Here is an 18,401-nt window from a genome sequence, read left to right on the forward strand (position 1 = left end):
ATAGTCACCAAATCTGGTGACAGGTTCCCTTTAAATTATAAGCCCTACTCCTAAAATAAGCCCTGGTTACAATTCTGCATACTAATAGTATTCTGAAATTGGGCTTGTGCAGCCCTTTCAGGATATGTACCTTTTTGCTGTACTTTGCCCCATTGTATTGCTGTAAGCCCCAGAAACATTTATAGTTGTGCGCCCGCTGTTAGTATAAATGAATATTCACCCCTTCCCCCAAACACCGCTCTGTGCTGGCTGCAGTGATTCCTTGCCCAACTATCGCAACGCAATCCTTGCACTGGCCGGTGGCTCTCCTGACCTGAGCATGACAGCCGCATCAGGTCATAAGAGCCGCCGGCCAGTCTAAGCTTTGTGATATGATTGTTGGGCAAGGAATTACTGATGCCGGAACAGAGGGGTGGGCAAAGGAAGATGTGAATATTAATTTTGTATAAACAGGGGACGCGCAACTAAAAATTTTCTGGGGCTTACAGCAACACAACGGGGCAACATGCAGCAATAACAAAATATAATGCATCCCCTAGCACTTCTTTTGGAGCCAAAAATAACATAAGACCCTGGTAATATGCAAGGTGGTCTAAATAGTGAAATGATTAATATAATTTTGCTGGTTGTCTAGGGTAGTGAAGCAATTAATAAAACATTCCTGGTGGTCTAGAACAGTGTTCCTAAACTCCAGTCCTCAAGACGCATTACCAGCGCATGTTTTCAGGATTTTCTTAGTATTGCACAGGTGTTGGATTCATCACTTATGCAAGGCATTAAATTATCAACTGTGCAATACTAAGGAAATCCTGAAAACATGCCCTGTTGGTGCCTCCTGAAGCCTGGAGTTGGGGAACTCTGGTGTACAATAGTGAAATTTTGGTAGTCTTGACGGTCAGGGAGTTAATCGTAATGTCCCTGGTGGTCTGGGGTTGTATAGTAGGTTTGTAATAACAGTCCTTGTGGTTTACTGTAGTGATAGTTTAATAAGAAATAACTATTTGGGCTAAGTGTCTTTTGACAGATTCTTGTTTTTGTCAAGGAGAAGCTACCAATGCCGCAAATGTTTGCCCTTAGGAGAATGAACACCGTAGCACACCAACAATGTTTTAAGAATTTCAACCCAATTCCCAGCTTATACAGTGGAACCTTGGTTTAAGAGTAACTTGGTTTGAGAGCGATTTGCAAGACAAGCAAAGCTTCTTACAAATTTGTAACTTGGTTTAAGAGCAATGATTTGCAATAAGAGCAAATCCTCACCGTGCACACTTCCGGTTCCGTCCTTTCACCACGCTCTGGAGGTAACTTTCTGTGCATATGTACTGTATACTGTATACCATTGCACAGCACAGTATATACTATATAGCATGTCTATCAATTTGCATTTGTGGATACAGTATTGTACTTTCTCATTGATCACCAGTGCAGCACATTGCTTATACTGTACCTCTCACACACCAACAATTTTATTGGAAGCTAAAGTGCGGTTTCATTTGTTTTATGTTTTTACTGTACAGTATTATGTATTAGTGACTGTAATACTATTATATGAATACAGGACATTATTTTGTATTACTGTAATAAGTTTGTATAAATACAGCAAATATTTTTCGGTTGTGGAACGAATTGTCTGCGTTTCAATTATTTCCTATGGGAAAATTCGCTTTGATATAAGAGTAACTTGGTTTAAGAGCTCACTCCCGGAACAAATTATGATCATAATCCAAGGTTCCACTATAATTTGCATAAGAAACACAAAAGACTCTAAAAATGGGGAAACAATGTACATTTTTGTGTTTCCTGAAAAATTTAGCTCTTTAAAAAAAGTTGATCTCTGTTTTAAAATGTAATGGATAAAGTTTGTACCGTAACATTAAGAGTTACAGTAAATAAGCAATTAAAAGTTGCCTTTTTCTCCTTTCCAGGATGGGAGTCTGCGCTCGACTGTGTAGAAAGCTGCATCGCGAGTGTGACCGAGAGAATCCATTATTGGCTGAAGTCCACAAGCAAATGAAAAACTAATGAAAAGACTTCAGGAGCCAGTGAGGGAGCGGTGACCTTCCCGAAGCTTCTTAAAGGTCATTAGAAAATACCATTCTTTTCCTTTTTTTTTATTATCCGGTCTGGAAGGCTAGAACAGGGCAGCCCCGCCGGATCTCAGGTGTGTCGGTGACCAGGTCTCTCATCCCTGTGCACGCTTTATGTTCGCTGCATACTGATAGTTTGATGCATAAATCATCTGCTTTATCTGCACTGAAAAAATGCAGATTTTTAAAAAGATTGAAGTCTAGTGATCCGGAGGACGCCGGCTTCTTCTGTCATGTTTAGGGATTTTTAGGTATGGTTCTGCACTGGCACTCAGGGAGATACAGATAGAGATTTTAGTTGGGGTTTTTTTGTTGTTTTTAGTTTGTTTATTTTGAGAAAAAAAATCAGTTTTGAGTTGTAGTGTTGAATCTTCCAGTCATCTGGTCACCCGCACTTTTCTCTTCTTCTCTCTTAAATGATGGTCCAGAACTCTCTGTTCAATCGTTCTGGATAACTGCATATTAAAGTTAAAATCATGGTGGAAATATAAAAAGTATACACAGGGTGGTCCAAAAGTAGGTGGACAGTATGTGCAATAGGGTTATCAAACATGGTGTAAAGTGACACTGACTCAGTTGCCCTTAGCAACCAATCAGATTCCACTTTTCATTCTTCACAGACTTTGGAAAATGAAAGGTAAAATCTGATTGGTTGCTAAGGGCAACTGAGTCGGTTTCACAGATCCAGTTTTCACAGATAAATCTCCCCCAAATCTGTTTTCTTTTCAAATAATTTGGATAACCCATAATGGCAAATAATTTAAATACAGATCAAAGAAAATGGATTTTAAAAGAGTATTGGAAATCTCAAAATGCTGAAACCGTTAGAGCAATTTGGGTTGAAACATTTGGTACTGAAGCCCCAAAGAGACAAACCATTTACCGCATTCGTGACAAATTCAATACCACTGGCTCAATCCTTAATGCTCCAAAAACTGGTCGACCCAAAGCAGCCTGTACAGAAAATAATAAACAACTTGTTGCTGAAACATTGGTTCAGAGTTCTAAAAAAGTCCCCAGAAGAGTCTCTTTAGAATTGGGAATTTCAGGAGCTTCTATCATTCGAATCCTGAAATCTATTGGGTGGAAAGCTTACCGTCCACGTCTAATTCATGGTTTATTGGAGGATGATCCACACAGGCGGCTGCAATTTAGTGAGATTATGCTTAATGAAATTGAAGAAAATCCAGTAATTTTAGATAACATTATGTGGAGTGATGAAGCTTCTTTCAAATTATCCGGCCATATTAACAGACATAATTGTATTTACTGGTATAATGAGAACATGCATTTAACATTAGAGCAACAACTAAATGAGCCTGGTGTCAATGTTTGGGGAGGTATTTCACGTTTTGGTGTTTTAGGACCATTATTTTTTGATGGAACAGTCACAGGAGATAAGTATCTTGAAATTCTAATAAATCAAGTTGTTCCCCAGTTACAGCAACAGCCTAATTCAAATGACCTTTATTTCCAACAAGATGGGGCCCCTCCACATTATTCAAGAGTAGTCCGCGAGTATCTTGATGAAACATTTCCTAATAAATGGATTGGCCGAAGAGGCCCACTTCATTGGCCGGCACGTTCACCAGCCTTGATGCCAATAGAATTTTTCTTTTGGGGTGTACTCAAGGACAAGGTTTATAGTTGAAAACCAAAAAGTGTCAGTGATTTGAAAAATGACATAAGAGATGCATTTCAAGAAATGAATACCCAAAGAGACTTGTGCAAAAATGTTTGTGGAAGCGTAAGAGGCTTCAAAGCTGTGCAAATTGTAATGGAAAACAGCTTGAGCACCTGCGTTGATAAAAATTTAAGGGCTTTTATATTATTGTTCAGAATAAAATTTAATTGTCAATGTTATGATTGTGTTAGTAAATATAATTTTATATAGAAATAAAAGTAAATATTATTATTTTCTGTCCACTTACTTGTGGACCACCCTGTATATTAGCGCCACTCATCTAGCTTCTTTATGCAGATGATTGAAATCACCATTTGTGCCCACCCCATGCATTTAATGTTCATCTGATATCATAGAATAGTAATGTCGGGTCGGAAGGGACTTCAAGGGGCATCGGGTCCAACCCCATGCGAGTGCAGGTTTTCCTAAATCATCCCAGCTAAGATTTCCATTGATGGAGAGCTCACTAACTCCCGTGGTAGCCTGTTCCACTCTGTGACTGCCCTCACTACCTCCCACGATAGCCTGTTCCACTCTGTGACTGCCCTCACTACCTCCCGCGGTAGCCTGTTCCACTCTCTAACTGCCCTCACCACCTCTCGCGGTAGCCTGTTCCACTCCCTGACTGTCCTCACTGTCAGTTATTCCTAATGTCTAATCTGAATCTCTTTCCTTTTAGTTTCATCCCATTGCATCTTTTACTTCCTTGTGCTAATGAGAATAGGGTGGTTCCCTCTGCACTGTCACTACCTATCTGATATTTGTAGACCGCTATTAAATCTCCTCTCAGCCTTCTTTTTTGCAAAGTAAACATCCCTAGTTCTTTTCGGCGATCTTCATATTACATTGTATGCAGACCTTCTACCATCTTGGTTGCTCTTCTCTGGATTTGCTCTAATATATCGATGTCTTTCTTGAACCGGGGTGTCCAGAACTGTAAACAGTATTCCAGGTGGGGTCTGACCGGGGCAGAGTATAGGGGAATAATTACCTCTCTTGATCTAGATTCAATGCCCTTGTTATGATACATCCCAGAATTTTGTTGGCCTTTTTAGCTGCAGCTCCGCACTGTTGGAACATGTTGAATCTAGGATCTACTATTATGCCCAAGTCCTTTTCCCGAGACCTATCACCAGATTTGAATTTACACACCACATGCATTTGCTAAAAAGATCACTTAGACCCGATGAGGTCGGTGTGCTTGTTTGAAAATCAATATCTGCATGCTATAATCCTTTATTAAAATTTAAACTCAATCTTCTGTAGACTCGCCTAGCCTGACTGACCGCTCCTCAATGTCCCTCCTCCCTGCACCTGACATCACGGTCAGTACAAGCTGCTACTGTCAGTCGGGCTGGTTGGACGTAGACTGAATACACTTGGACTCATGAGCTGTCCCGCTCTTTAACTCATCTTACATCTATTCAGATGTGGGTTTTCAATGTAAGTACATCAATCCCATAAGGTCTAAGAGATCCATATATGAATGTAGATGTTATACGCACAGACGTGCACATGTGGAAAATAATGTAAGATAAGGTCTAATTTAAAATTACTACACCTGACCCTGCTGGTTGTTGTACAGACTTGAGGTCCCAGCTGCGTAGTCCCTAAAAGCCTCTGCACAGACTGAAACAACCCTATTTGGATGACTCACATGACCACTTTGACCTTTTACTTTTTAAGGATCCATCAAGGATATCACGTACTTCCTTGAGAATTTGGGAGAAGGTGCAGAGTAAAAGGAAGGTAAACCAAAAGTAATTATCAGCCAGGAGAAACACTAGGCAGATAGGCTGTAAATAGAAGAAAGAAGGAACATCCAGCTCTTCAGGCGAGGAAAGCCATGGTCTTTATTTTAGCATGCAGACAACAGATGACATGACCAGCACAGCACTACGCGTTTCAGGTGAAACAATCACCCTTAATCATGATTAAGGGTGATTGTTTGACCTGAAACACGTAGTGCTCTGCTGGTCATGTCATCCGTTGTCTGCATGCTAAAATAAAGACCATGGCTTTCCTCGCCTGAAGAGCTGGATGTTCCTTCTTTCTTCTATTTGCAATATCGGGCTGTGGCAGTGCCTGTCCGTGCTCCAGGAAGAGGCCAGGAGTGAGCTTGTACACGGTGAGCTGATATACATAAATCAGATAGGCTGTAGCTCCAAGCAGGGTCCACTTCAGAAATATTACCAGCCCGTGGAAGCTTTAATAGTTACACCTGCTGGTTGATAGGGCAGACTGAATTACAGCAGTGGAAACACTTGTAGGCAGAAAAGCAATGAACACACAAACAAAGTGTTCAGAACCAGGAAAGAGACCAAGCCTGACTGTGGCTCAGGGGAGATGAAAACAGACCACAGCACAGGAGACCGCACGAATAAATCCAAGGCATGACAGTAGACACTTTACATTGTATAATCTGTAAAAAGAACTGCTTTAATACCGGAAGCAGGGTACACTATCGGAGGCCTACCAATTTTCTCAGCTGTCTATGTCAGTCCCATAGTCTTTGGAGCAGCGCTGTCTTTATACTCCTCTTCACAGTCGCCGTGCATAGATTCAGAATGTAAGTAGAAATGTTGTTATTCAATGACAGAAATAAGAGATATATTATAAATAAGGAATTCAAACACAAAGTATATTACAAAGTAGCATCTTTTTTATTTCTTTTTGCAAATATTATAGGATTATAGGATATATTGTGTTATGCCTAGCACACAACTGAGGGATTCAAGAAACACGAGTCAAAAGTCATGACAGAGGCTCTGGGCTTGGTATAATTAGTTTTATATGTAGAGGGGTTTTTTTTAGCATTGTTTAGCAAGATATCGTCCACTACTTTTACATTGATGGCATGTCTTTAGGATAGGTCATCAATATCTGATCGGCCGAGGTCTAAGGGGTACTTTGCACGCTGCGACATCGCTAGCTGATGCTTGCGATGCCGAGCGCGATAGTCCCCGCCCCCGTCGTACATGCGATATCTTGTGATAGCTGCCGTAGCGAACATTATCGCTATGGCAGCTTCACACACACTTACCTTCCCTGCGACGTTGCTCTGGCCGGCGACCCGCCTCCTTCCTAAGGGGCGGGTCGTGCGGTGTCACAGCGACGTCACACGGCAGGCAGCCAATAGAAGCGGAGGGGCAGAGATGAGCAGGACGTAAACATCCCGCCCACCTCCTTCCTTCCGCATAGCCGGTGGAGGCAGGTAAGGAGATGTTCCTCGCTCCTGCGGCTTCACACACAGCGATGTGTGCTGCCGCAGGAACGAGGAACAACATCGTATCTCCTATTGGTGCGACATTATGAAAATGACCGACGCTACACAGATCACCGATTTTCGACGCTTTTGCGATCGTTTATCGGTGCATCTAGGCTTTACATGTTGCGACGTCATTACCGGCGCCGGATGTGCGTCACTTTCGATTTGACCCCGACGATATCGCAGTAGCGATGTCGCTGCGTGCAAAGTACCCCTAACACCCGACATCTTCGCTGATCAGACGCTCTTGGTGCTGGCGACAGCAGTAGGCCACCTGAAATGCCCAGTTCCAGAGCTGCCCTGTATTCTGATAGCTGCAGGCTACTGCACATCCGCCTATTAATGATTAGAATGGGAGGCGGATGTGTAGTACCCGGCCACGGCCACTATCGGAAGACTGAACAGCTCCAGAACTGAGCATTTCCGGCCACCTATTGCTGGCGCCAGCATCATGAACAGCTGATTGGCGGGGTGCTGGGTATTGGACCGTGGCCGATCAGACATTGATGACCTATCCTAAAGATAGACCATCAATGTTAAAGTAGTGGACAACCTCTTTTACAATTTTCAAGCTGACCGAGCGATCAACTGATGGCCACCGATCAATCTCCAAAGACACCTGGCAAACATTAGTTGTAGTGTCCTATACAGGGCAAATATAGTATTACATCAGGTGACTAGCCTTCCATATTATACCCATCCACCAGAGGGTTAAGGCCCACCAATCACTAGGATTTTCCTATATAACTAAAGCCAGTTATATACTGGCGCAATCATGCTGATTCTATACATACCTTTAGTTGTCAGCTCGGATGTATAGGTTTTTAAACACAAGCAAGTAAAGTTTGTAAAATGAGCAGCTTTTTGAATGACAGCAGCTGCTGATCAGCTGATAGCTGGGGTGGGTATTCATAGTGATTTCATCTCCTGCCTGTCCAACCTCCCCTATCTGTTATTATGGTAATTCTATTATAGAATCATTTTACTAAGTGACTAGAAGGACCTGTGCTGATGTCATACCCATGTGACCAGAAGGGGCGAGGCTCAGCTGACATAGCTGATGCAAGGAAGCAACATTATTTTTGTTGGATGAGGCCCCTCCCCTTCTGGTCACATGGGTATGACATCCGCACAGGTCCTTCTAGTCACTTAGTAAAACGATTCTATAATAGAATTAGCATAAATAACAGGGGAGGACAGGAAGAGGGGTGGGAATCACTATGAATACCCACCCAAGTTTTTGCAATTCAAAATCTGCTCATTTTACAAACTTTACTTACTTGTGTTTCAAGACCTACACATCCTAGCTGAGAACTAGAGGTATGTATAGAATCAGCCTGATAGCGCCAGTATAGCACTGGCTTTAGTTTATATAGGAAAATCCTGGTGATTGGTGTTCTTTAATAGTTGGGAATCATAAACCAGGCACCTTGCTCTATGATCTCCATATGTCTCAGGTTTTCCTGATATAACATCCCCATTAAAAAACCCATGGAGAACTCTTGGTTAAAGTTTCAATCCAAATGTAGTCTAATACCGGTAAGAAAACTAATAGGGATTTCAGGTCTGTCCAGTGATGGCTGAAGGAGGCTTTCAGCTCTGGAGTTCGGAAACTTTCTGAATGTTATTCATGTTTCTCGGTGTGTGATGGGCGATCACAATCTTAATTAATCATATTTTAGGCACTATGAATACTAAATAATTTATTTAGAAAAAGCAGCCAAGCAGGGGCCAATAAAGCAATGGCAATTGAAGCCTCTCCTGGTTTTCATGCAGCTACACAATGCACAATGTAATCTCTTCCGCACACTGTGCCCAGTCCTCAACCTTTGGTTCTTCCGGCACTTACAGAATAATCTTAGCTTTGAGTCATATTTAAATGAAAACTTAGAATACAGGAATCTAGAGGAGTCCAACTAGTGGCAGCAATACATCAAGGTACTTATTTAGGCCCAGCATTTTACAGGAACTTCGAGCAGCCCTAGTATTAAAAGTTACTTTAAAAAATGATATTTTTAAAAATTTTATATATTATTTTTATATATTATTTTATATATTATTTTTACTAATATTATTTTTTTTTTTTTTGATCTTTCACCTCAAAGCAGTGTCAGACTGGGGCCCACCAGTAACATTGACACTGGGGGCTTCTATATAATAATATACTGGTGTCACGGGTTCCTTCTCTGATATCACACGATCAACAGAGCGAGAGATGAGTGAGCAATCCAAAGTTCCTTTATTCCATGTAATCCAGAAGGTTCAGAAAAATAATCCACTACACAAGAGGGTAAAATTGTCCAGGAACACAAATACAGTCCAGTAAGGGATAAATGTCCAGGTCTCTCTGGGAAGCCTCAGCTTCTCCCTTAGAGGATAAATCAGTAATAATCCTCCAGCAGTCCTTTTCAAGGGAAATCGGGGTGTCTCAATGGCTCTCTGGGGTGCTGTCTGTAGCCGCAGCTTCTAACCCCAGAGGATTAATCTTCGGCTTCTCTTGTAGTTCCCAGCGAGACTTGCTAATCTCCAATTAAAACACAGAGTTTAGGTAGATCCCAGGCCCCCTCCCCCAGACTTAGTGACAAAAGCCCGGCAGGGGGTGATTAAACCTGCAAACAGGACAATGTACACACAAGGAATACAAAATAGACAGAGTACTATGTCTAAAATACGAACCTACACAAAATGATACACAACCTCCCATATTCCACCATCATAGCCAGGTAGTTTGTAAAATTAATGATGAGATGCTTCCTTTGTCTGTACATAGTGAAACAAGTGCGTTGTGCCAACTACTGGTCATGTTTGGGGGTAAGTGATGTATTACTGCAGTAAGGCCCACCAGAGAATTCTCCGGTTCTCCTGTGGGCCAGTCCGAACCTGCCTCAAAGTATATTGCATCAGATGTGTCCCCTCACACTATATAATACCGGAGCCGATTGTCACGATTGCCCCCATACATGAACAGATGTCCTCTTTTAAAATCATCGTTAATCGGAGAAAAGTCATCTCCTCCTGTCAAGTCTGTGTTAGCAAATCTTTGCATTACCCATGAAATAGCAGTTACAAAATTGTGTATTGTGCTATTTTTCTGTTATTTCTTGAGTAAATGTATGAATACTTTGATAAATAGATGAAACTATTTCAGTTTACATCAGGTTGTATCTCTCCACACACCGACACTGTCAACACTCATTGGACAGTAACACAGCGATCCAGGGATACTACCCGTTAACATGCAAAAGGGTAACACCCTACTCTCACTTTGTTCCAGGAGGAATAACAGAGGAATGGCTTGATGCAGAGTTGTCAGAAAAGATGCTAAGATTAATTTTAGTTTTTTAGAAAGTGTAAGGGGTACTTTGCATGCTGCGACATCGCTAGCCGATTGTAGCAATGCCGAGCGCAATAGTTCCCGCCCCCGTCGCACATGCGATATCTTGTGATAGCTGCTGTAGCGAACATTATCGCTACGGCAGCTTCACACGCACTTACCTGCCCTGCGACGTCGCTCTGCCCGGCGACCCGCCTCCTTCCTAAGGGGGCGGGTCGTGCGGCGTCACAGCGACGTCACACGGCAGGTGGCCAATAGAAGCGGAGGGGTGGAGATGAGCGGGACGTAGACATCCCGCCCACCTCTTTCCTTCCTCATTGCATGCGGGAGCCACAGGACGCAGGTAAGGAGATGATCCTCGCTCCTGCGGCTTCATACACAGCGATGTGTGCTGCCGCAGGAACGAGGAACAACATCGTACCTGTCGCTGCAGCGAAATTATGGAAATGACCGACACTACACAGATCACCGATTTACAACGCTTTTGTGATCGTTTATCGGTGCATCTAGGCTTTACATGTTGCAACGTCGTTACTGGCGCCGGATGTGCGTCACTTTCGATTTGACCCCGACGACATCGCAGTAGTGATGTCGCAACGCGCAAAGTACCCCTTAGTGTTTATTAAAAATGTCTTGGTAGCCGATGGTCATTTTTCCTCTTATCCAACTAGTTCTCCATTGTATTCAAAAGAGTAATTTACATAGATAAAATTCTATAATAAAAACATTTTCTTGAAACCTCAGGGGTTAAAAGTGCCATTGCTAAGATCCCTGGTGGTCTAGGAAGGTTATGGGCCTGGATTTATGATCTATCTACCGTGTTTCCCCCAAAATAAGTTGGGGTCTTATATTATTTTTTGCTTCGAAAGAGGGCTTAATTTCAGGGGATGTCTTATTTTTTTTTTTCCATGAACAACAATCCACATTATATATATTATATAGTAATATCGTGTTCTGGAAAATCAACATTATCTATCTATCAGTCTGTCCACACCCACCCACACACCCACCCACACACCCACCCACACACCCACCCACACACCCACACACACACCAGCCTGTCTCCACTTCAGCTTTAGACTCCTGCAATTAAGAGACCTTTTGGTGACAACCTAGTCACATGACGTGATGTCACAAAGGTCCTTAAGCAGTCTTATCATTTGGATATAAATGGTGGAGCCCCTAGGAGAATAATGCGCTGTGAAATTACCTAGTTTGCTCTCTCATCCACCTAATGCCAGTCCTGCATGCCAGACTGTCTCCTCTTCAGTTCTTTTAGACTCCTGCAATTAAGAGCCCTTTGATTACAACATGGTCACATGACTGTGAAGACATCAAAGGTCCCTAAACAATTGTAACATTAAAATACGACTACTGAGGTCCTTAAGAGAGTAGGGGCCCAGAGAAATTGTGCAGTTTGACTTCCTCTAACACCGACCCTAACCGTAACTAGGGCTTATTTTTGTAATAGGGCTTAAATTTCAAGCATACTTCACAAATCCTGTAAAATCATGCTAAGCTTATTTCTGGGGTAGGTCTTATTTTGAGTGAAATACGTTATCTATCTATGGTATCTATCTATCCATCTATCTACTCGTGTGTGTGTGTGTGTGTGTGTGTGTGTATATATATCTAATATATAAAGCTGAGTGTATGTATTTGTGTGTGTATGTATGTCCGCTAAAGGAATTCGCACCGTCGCATTTACAATTACGAAATTTTGCACAGACGCCTCATTTGACTCAGGGAACATCATAGACTATGTTTTGATGGGAAAATCTAACCCTGCACTTTACAGTTACTCGCCAAAAAACCTGCCTCCATTAAAGTCAATTAGGTTATTAATAGGAGCTGTGAGTGGTTGCTATAGGAATAAAATAAATTATTAGTATAAGAAGCTTCTGTGTGAGGTAATAAGATGTCAATGGGGAGATGAATAGAGAGAGACAGAGACAGACAGACATAGGCACAGACAGAGTAAGATGCAGACAGGGAAAGAGACAAAGACACAGAGACACAAAGTAAGAGGCAGACAGGGAAAGAGACAGACAGAGACATACAGAGGCAGACAGGGAAACAGACAGAGAGAGACAAAGTAAGAGGCAGACAGGGAAACAGACAGAGAGAGACACAGACAGAGAGACAGACAGTGAAAGAGACAGAGAGACAGACAGTGACAGACAGAGGCAGACACACAGGGAAAGACAGGGAAAAAGACAGAGACAAGGAAAGAAACAAGGAAAGAGACAGAGACAGACGGGGAACGGGACAGACAGACAGATACAGAGATAGAGAAAGACAGACAGACAGAGAGAGAGAGAGAGAGAGAGACTGATACAGACAGACAGAGAGAGACTGGGAGAGAGACAGAAAGACATTTACTATCCCGGGCAACGCCCGGGTACTACAGCTAATATTGTTCTCTTGTTACTCCTCTCTTGCTAACCTTCTCTGTTTTGTGTCTGTTGCCTTCACACCATCCACTACCAACTCTGTTCCATCTGACCCTGTAGGTCCTCTCTCTTTTGTTCTGCTCATGGGCTCTGCATTTCCCTATCTGCCTCAAAACAGGAAACCCCTTTCCTATATCCTCCTGTGCTAGTGAGCCACCCTCTCACTTAACCCCTGCTGCCCTGCCTCTCCCTATCCATCCCTTCTCAGTAAGGGACCCAGGAACCAGTGACACCTGGTGGCAGCCAGCCATATTACAGGGGAATGCATTACATTACCACAAGAATACCATGCAATAATCACAAACATTTACATGGCAGTTTCCCTAGTCACCAGTACAAAGTGGGGCGGTACTGGACACCCTATTACACTACGTTCTTTGGTGGTGTAGTGCATTGAGGAGGCAATGATTTGTATCCCAGGTTGTGCAGGGCAGAGAAGGGGTTCCTTCTGCATTCCCTAGTAATACAGTGCATTGAAGAGGTTGAATCTCTATGGTCTATGGTAAAAAAAAAAATATTTAACACTGTTCATCTTCATGTTTCCTTATTTTAGAGGACTATGCAGCTGCAAGTAAAAGGCTGCACAGTTCTCCCTATGTTTAAGCTGCACAGTCACACTGACTAATAAAACTTTACACCCCAGCCTCAGAAATGTAGTAGAAAAACCAAAACACATCAGATAATCTATAGACAGTGGAGCATTTTCAATATAAATTCACTTGGAGCTGACATTATGGTCGCCCGTTCAGCTTTCACCAGACAGAAGCTATTTTCGGAGATATCATCGGAAGCCGCCATAATGAAGAAAAGATATTGTTTTAATAATAAAGAGATCATATTGGTTTGGCAGGAATAAGACATAAATACTCTGAAGAGATCAGCATCATTGTCTGCTGGTGGAAGTGCTGAGTCTGAGGTAAAATTATCCCTCGGGGGAAACAGCGGAATGATTGTGTGATAGGGAAACATTATAGGTCAGCGGATAACGAGAACATTATCAATACCTCATCTTCTGGTATCCGGAATCTATGTCAGTGGCAATGTGTGTTTTTAGTGCAATATTTCATTATTTTTTGCTTCTTATTAGTCCTTTTTTTCTGCCAGTGTGCCATTATGCTGTTCTCCTCCCTCTATAGAAGCCTTAAATTCTTAGCTTTCATTTATCTAGCTTCCATGTATGTCATTGCATCTTTCACAAATGATCTAAGACTATGAGCTTGGAGCTGGATGCTGGGGTGTCACATCAGGAGAGCAGATTTATCCAGGGTGATGGTGCCGGAGGGGGCCTGAAGGTCCTCTTTGCAGATCTGTGGCCGCTGGATGGGCATTCTGAAAACTGGCTCTTGCCTAAGACCATCCGTGGATCCTCTTTTAATTAGCCGCCTTGACCTGATGTCATTGTTGCAGCCTGACCTGATGTCCTTGTTACGGCCTGACCTGATGTCCTTGTTACGGCCTGACCTGATGTCCTTGTTACGGCCTGACCTGATGTCCTTGTTACGGCTTGACGTGATATCCATGTTGCGGCCTGACATGATATCAATGTTGCGGCCTGACGTGAGGTCCTTGTTGCCGCCTTTCGTGAGGTCCTTGTTACGGCCTGACGTAAGGTCCATGTTGCGGCCTGACATCATGTCATTGTTGCGGCCTAACGTGAGGTCCTTGTTGCGGTCTGACGTGAGGTTCTTGTTGCGGCCTGACGTGATGTCCTTGTTGCGGCCTGATGTGATGTCCTTGTTGCGGCCTGACGTGAGGTCCTTGTTGCGGCCTGACGTGAGGTCCTTGTTGCGGCCTGACGTGAGGTTCTTGTTGCGACCTGACGTGAGGTTCTTGTTGCGGCCTGACGTGATGTCCTTTTTGCGGCCTGATGTGATGTCCTTGTTGCGGCCTGACGTGAGGTCCTTGTTGCGGCCTGACGTGAGATCTGTGTGAAGCTCATAAATATGGTACTAATTATAATATCTGTACACTCCCCTTGAACCACACTTACTAACAGCTGTAACCAGCAATTTAGAAGCACCAATACAAAAGGGGAGGGTGTAATTAAATAATAAATAACAGGACCCGACACTCCATTTCTGGTGGTCTTCCAAATCACCAGACCACCAACCCAATCAAATTAAGAGATCCATATTTCCTTGAATCCCCGGTACAATTTAAACCAACTTTGAGGACCCACACCAGCTACCATAAGCCACCTGTAACATCTGCCCTTGACCACAAACTCAGGATGACTGTCACGGACAGACTAGGGCTAGCCACCAAGTTTGCAGGATCTCAAGAACCCTGAATCTATTTAACCCCTGTACTGGGATTTGGAATTACACAAGGTCCGGGAGATCGCTGCCTATGGAAGACTGCACTCCAGGAAAGAGTGGTCGTCAGGCAGGGTCCAAACCAGGAGGCACAAAAAAGGACAAAATCGGCAGGCAAGAGCGTAGTCAGGAAATCAGGCAGAGGTCGAACCCAAAGATGGCAGCGAGGTACAAAAACGGCAGGCAGGAGAGTAGTCAATGAGCAGGCAGAGGTCAAAACACAGGGATCAATAGTCAGAACAGGAACCAGAGACTAGCAGGAGTACAAAACTATCTCTGGCAGAGACCAGCAAACAAGAGGGGGAATTCGAAGGGTGTGGTGTCTTCCCCTTGGCTGTAGCTGAATGATGATTACTTTAGCTAGAAGACACATGCCACCTACAGTCAGCCAGTGGTACTGCAGATCCCAGGAAACCCTATTTTAGTGGATGAGCGGAGCCTGTGCCCACCAGATCCACTGGCACTGACTCCTCTCCTATTACCAGCACAGTCCATGGTGGGAATACGGCGGTGCCTGGTGAACGAAGCAGAAGTTGCAGGAGCGGACTCTGGTGAGGACGTGACACCACCATGATCCTGTGATAACTTACTAGGGAGAGCAAGTGGGACTATGCCAAGGAAGTGTGGGCCGAAAGGGGGACACCGACTTCTAAGCTGCCCTACCCCCCACGGCCTCTGCCACTATCCCCTCCCTCCTAACCAGAGTCATGACAACCTTCACCCACAACCACGGCTGAGGTTCTGGCCTGACACTCTACAACTGTTCAATATGAAAAGCAGAAACCATTTCAAGAAGGAGCTAAACAAAAGGTCAAAGCTTCCATCTCTCATCCATGTGCAAATAATTGGAATGGCACATTTTAATGTGACAAGTAATCAGACTTTGCAAGGTTAGTGCACCGACTCCGGAGCAACAAATCACATGACCAGTGATAGAAGCTTTTTCACAGAACCTGACTTAAATAACAAGGAAACCATTTATCTTGCTGATGGAAGCAGAATATATGGAGAAGGTTCTGTACATGGAGTCCTCATGTGCCCCAGAAAAATGGACAGAATTCAGACATTCCAGTTAAAGATGTGTTGTAAGTTCCCAGTCTAGGACTGTTATCGGTAAAGGATATAGTGGTTAAATTACGCGCCGTACAATATCAAGGTGACAAGTGTGCTATACTGGATATACATCATATGATAGTTGTTGCTGGAGTCGATAAGGATTTACATCAACTCCTTATAGTAAGAAACAGGTGAAACTTTGCACACATGGATATAATGACTGTATGCACAAGGGGCATGGACATCCAGATCACAGTTATCCAGAAATCATCAAGGAACTACAAAAGAGAAACCTGACATTATTTGAAAAATAATTGTCACGCTAGGAACAGAGAAGTACCAAGCAAATGGCGAAAGGGAAGGGAAACCCTGTGTCTAAGGAACGGGAAAATGGTGACCCCCTGACCGAACCTAATGGTGGTCCTTGGGGTCCCTCACCACCCTAGATAGTTTCCGCACCTATGCACAGAGCCGGATACCTGACCCTAGGTATCTAGTGCTGGACCCTAAATAGGGAACAGGTGGGATGAGCTCTTCGTCAACCCCACTAAACACTATAGAAGACACAAGGAGGACACACAGGGCGAAATTGCATGAACTACTTATTCACACATGACTCAGGTAGAAGTTCAGCAAAGAGTTCAGCAATGACTCCACAGAAGATTTAAGGCACCTGCTTGCAACCAAAGCTTGAATGAACAGAAGATATCACCAGCACCAATCCAAGGAAGGAAAGGGTATTTAAGCACCAAGATAATGCTGATGATCAGCAGCCGTATGGAAGGCGAGCTCCTACTGAGTCCAAAAGGGGGAGAGATTAATCCAGCAGGAAATTAATACTGACAGCAGGAACAATGGAAAGTCAGGGAGCATTCTGCGCAGCCAAACGCTGTGACCTTCTATGGCCAGAAACCACATGACTGTCTGTTACCTGTAACAGTAATGTGATTACATCGCTGTAAATGAGAACTAAAAAAGAGAGAAAACTGACCATTGTCAGACTACTTCTGAACAAATGGCTGAAGTGTGTGCAAGTCCAAACACTACACTTAAGAAGGTACAACCAAATCCACATATAGAACCAAGGGGATTCAACAAGTAAAAAAGAAAGGTTAATTACCTGCACATCTCTTAAAAAATGAGCACAGTCCGTGTATGTGAACAAACATCTTGGAGAGACATATTTCAGCTCTACAAAGTAAAAGAAAATACACATAGAAAGTTTGCAAAGGAAAGAATGAAATCATGTATGGCAACAACATGTCTGCTACTTGCAAAAATGGTTAACCTGGGAGTCAAACATGTTCACGTGAAGCTCCAGTTACTGAGGCATCTGTAAGAGGAAGAATTTGTGGACTTACAATAGTGCACAATTGAGAATATGACTTCAGATATTTCTGCTCAGCCATTAACTGCAGAGAGAGATGTTCCAGATTCATTAAGAGGCCGGGCTTAGCGGACTAGCAGGGGTGTCAGAGTATACAACAGCTTCAAGCTTATTCTGTTGGGGACTGTATCAAACAGCAGATGGCGTTGCATTAATTGTTACAGTTTGCTAATGCTGCACTTCGTCTTGCTTGCTTCTTCTTTTTGTCTTGCTTATGTCATGCCGGGGCGAAGGAATACCAGCATGCGGTGCAAGCGGAGGGATATACCTGGAGAGAGGGGTTACCACCTAACTCATCTGTGGCCTACCTCTGAGCTTCCTAACTTCCCTAGATGGACCCTCTCCCCCCCCCCCCCACCATTGCGCGATCACGTATCTAAGCCCGGGCTGACCCTGGACTAGGCCTGACTACTGAGCAGGCCAGCAAGGCACTGGTCTTACTACTAATATAAAAAAAAAACATGAGGAAGGGGATACACACAAGGGAGACAGATACAACAAAAGAACTCCAATTCTTCTCCACCACATCCACTGGAGAGATAACCACAGAGACCTACTCCTTCACAAGTCAGTATAGAATGAACTATAACCAACATAGGAGAAAGTAAGGAGTGGATTTATAGAGTGGAAGGTTGTGGCTGTAGCTGGGATTAACAACTACATGTCAATCACAGAAAAATGGAAAAAAAAACATAACCCCTTCAGCACAAAATGAAATTAAATAAACTTCAAGTCAGGATAAGCGACGAGTGGGCTGTAAAGAGAATCTGCGATCAACTAAACACTGTGAACTTTTGATCCCAGATCTCCCTGAGAT

General features: G+C 43.3%; 1 protein-coding gene across 1 annotated transcript in view; it reads left to right on the forward strand.

The window, feature by feature from the left end:
• Window positions 1–18,401, forward strand: part of LOC142250435 (leucine-rich repeat and fibronectin type III domain-containing protein 1-like protein) — a 750,715-nt gene that overhangs the window by 363,272 nt on the left and 369,042 nt on the right. Inside the window, exon 2 of the mRNA XM_075322606.1 lies at window positions 1,926–2,078. The gene's annotated coding sequence lies outside the window, so the exon portion shown is untranslated. The remainder of the gene's footprint in view (window positions 1–1,925; window positions 2,079–18,401) is intronic.

Source organism: Anomaloglossus baeobatrachus, chromosome 9, assembly GCF_048569485.1.
Source record: "Anomaloglossus baeobatrachus isolate aAnoBae1 chromosome 9, aAnoBae1.hap1, whole genome shotgun sequence".
Taxonomy (NCBI): domain Eukaryota; kingdom Metazoa; phylum Chordata; class Amphibia; order Anura; family Aromobatidae; genus Anomaloglossus; species Anomaloglossus baeobatrachus.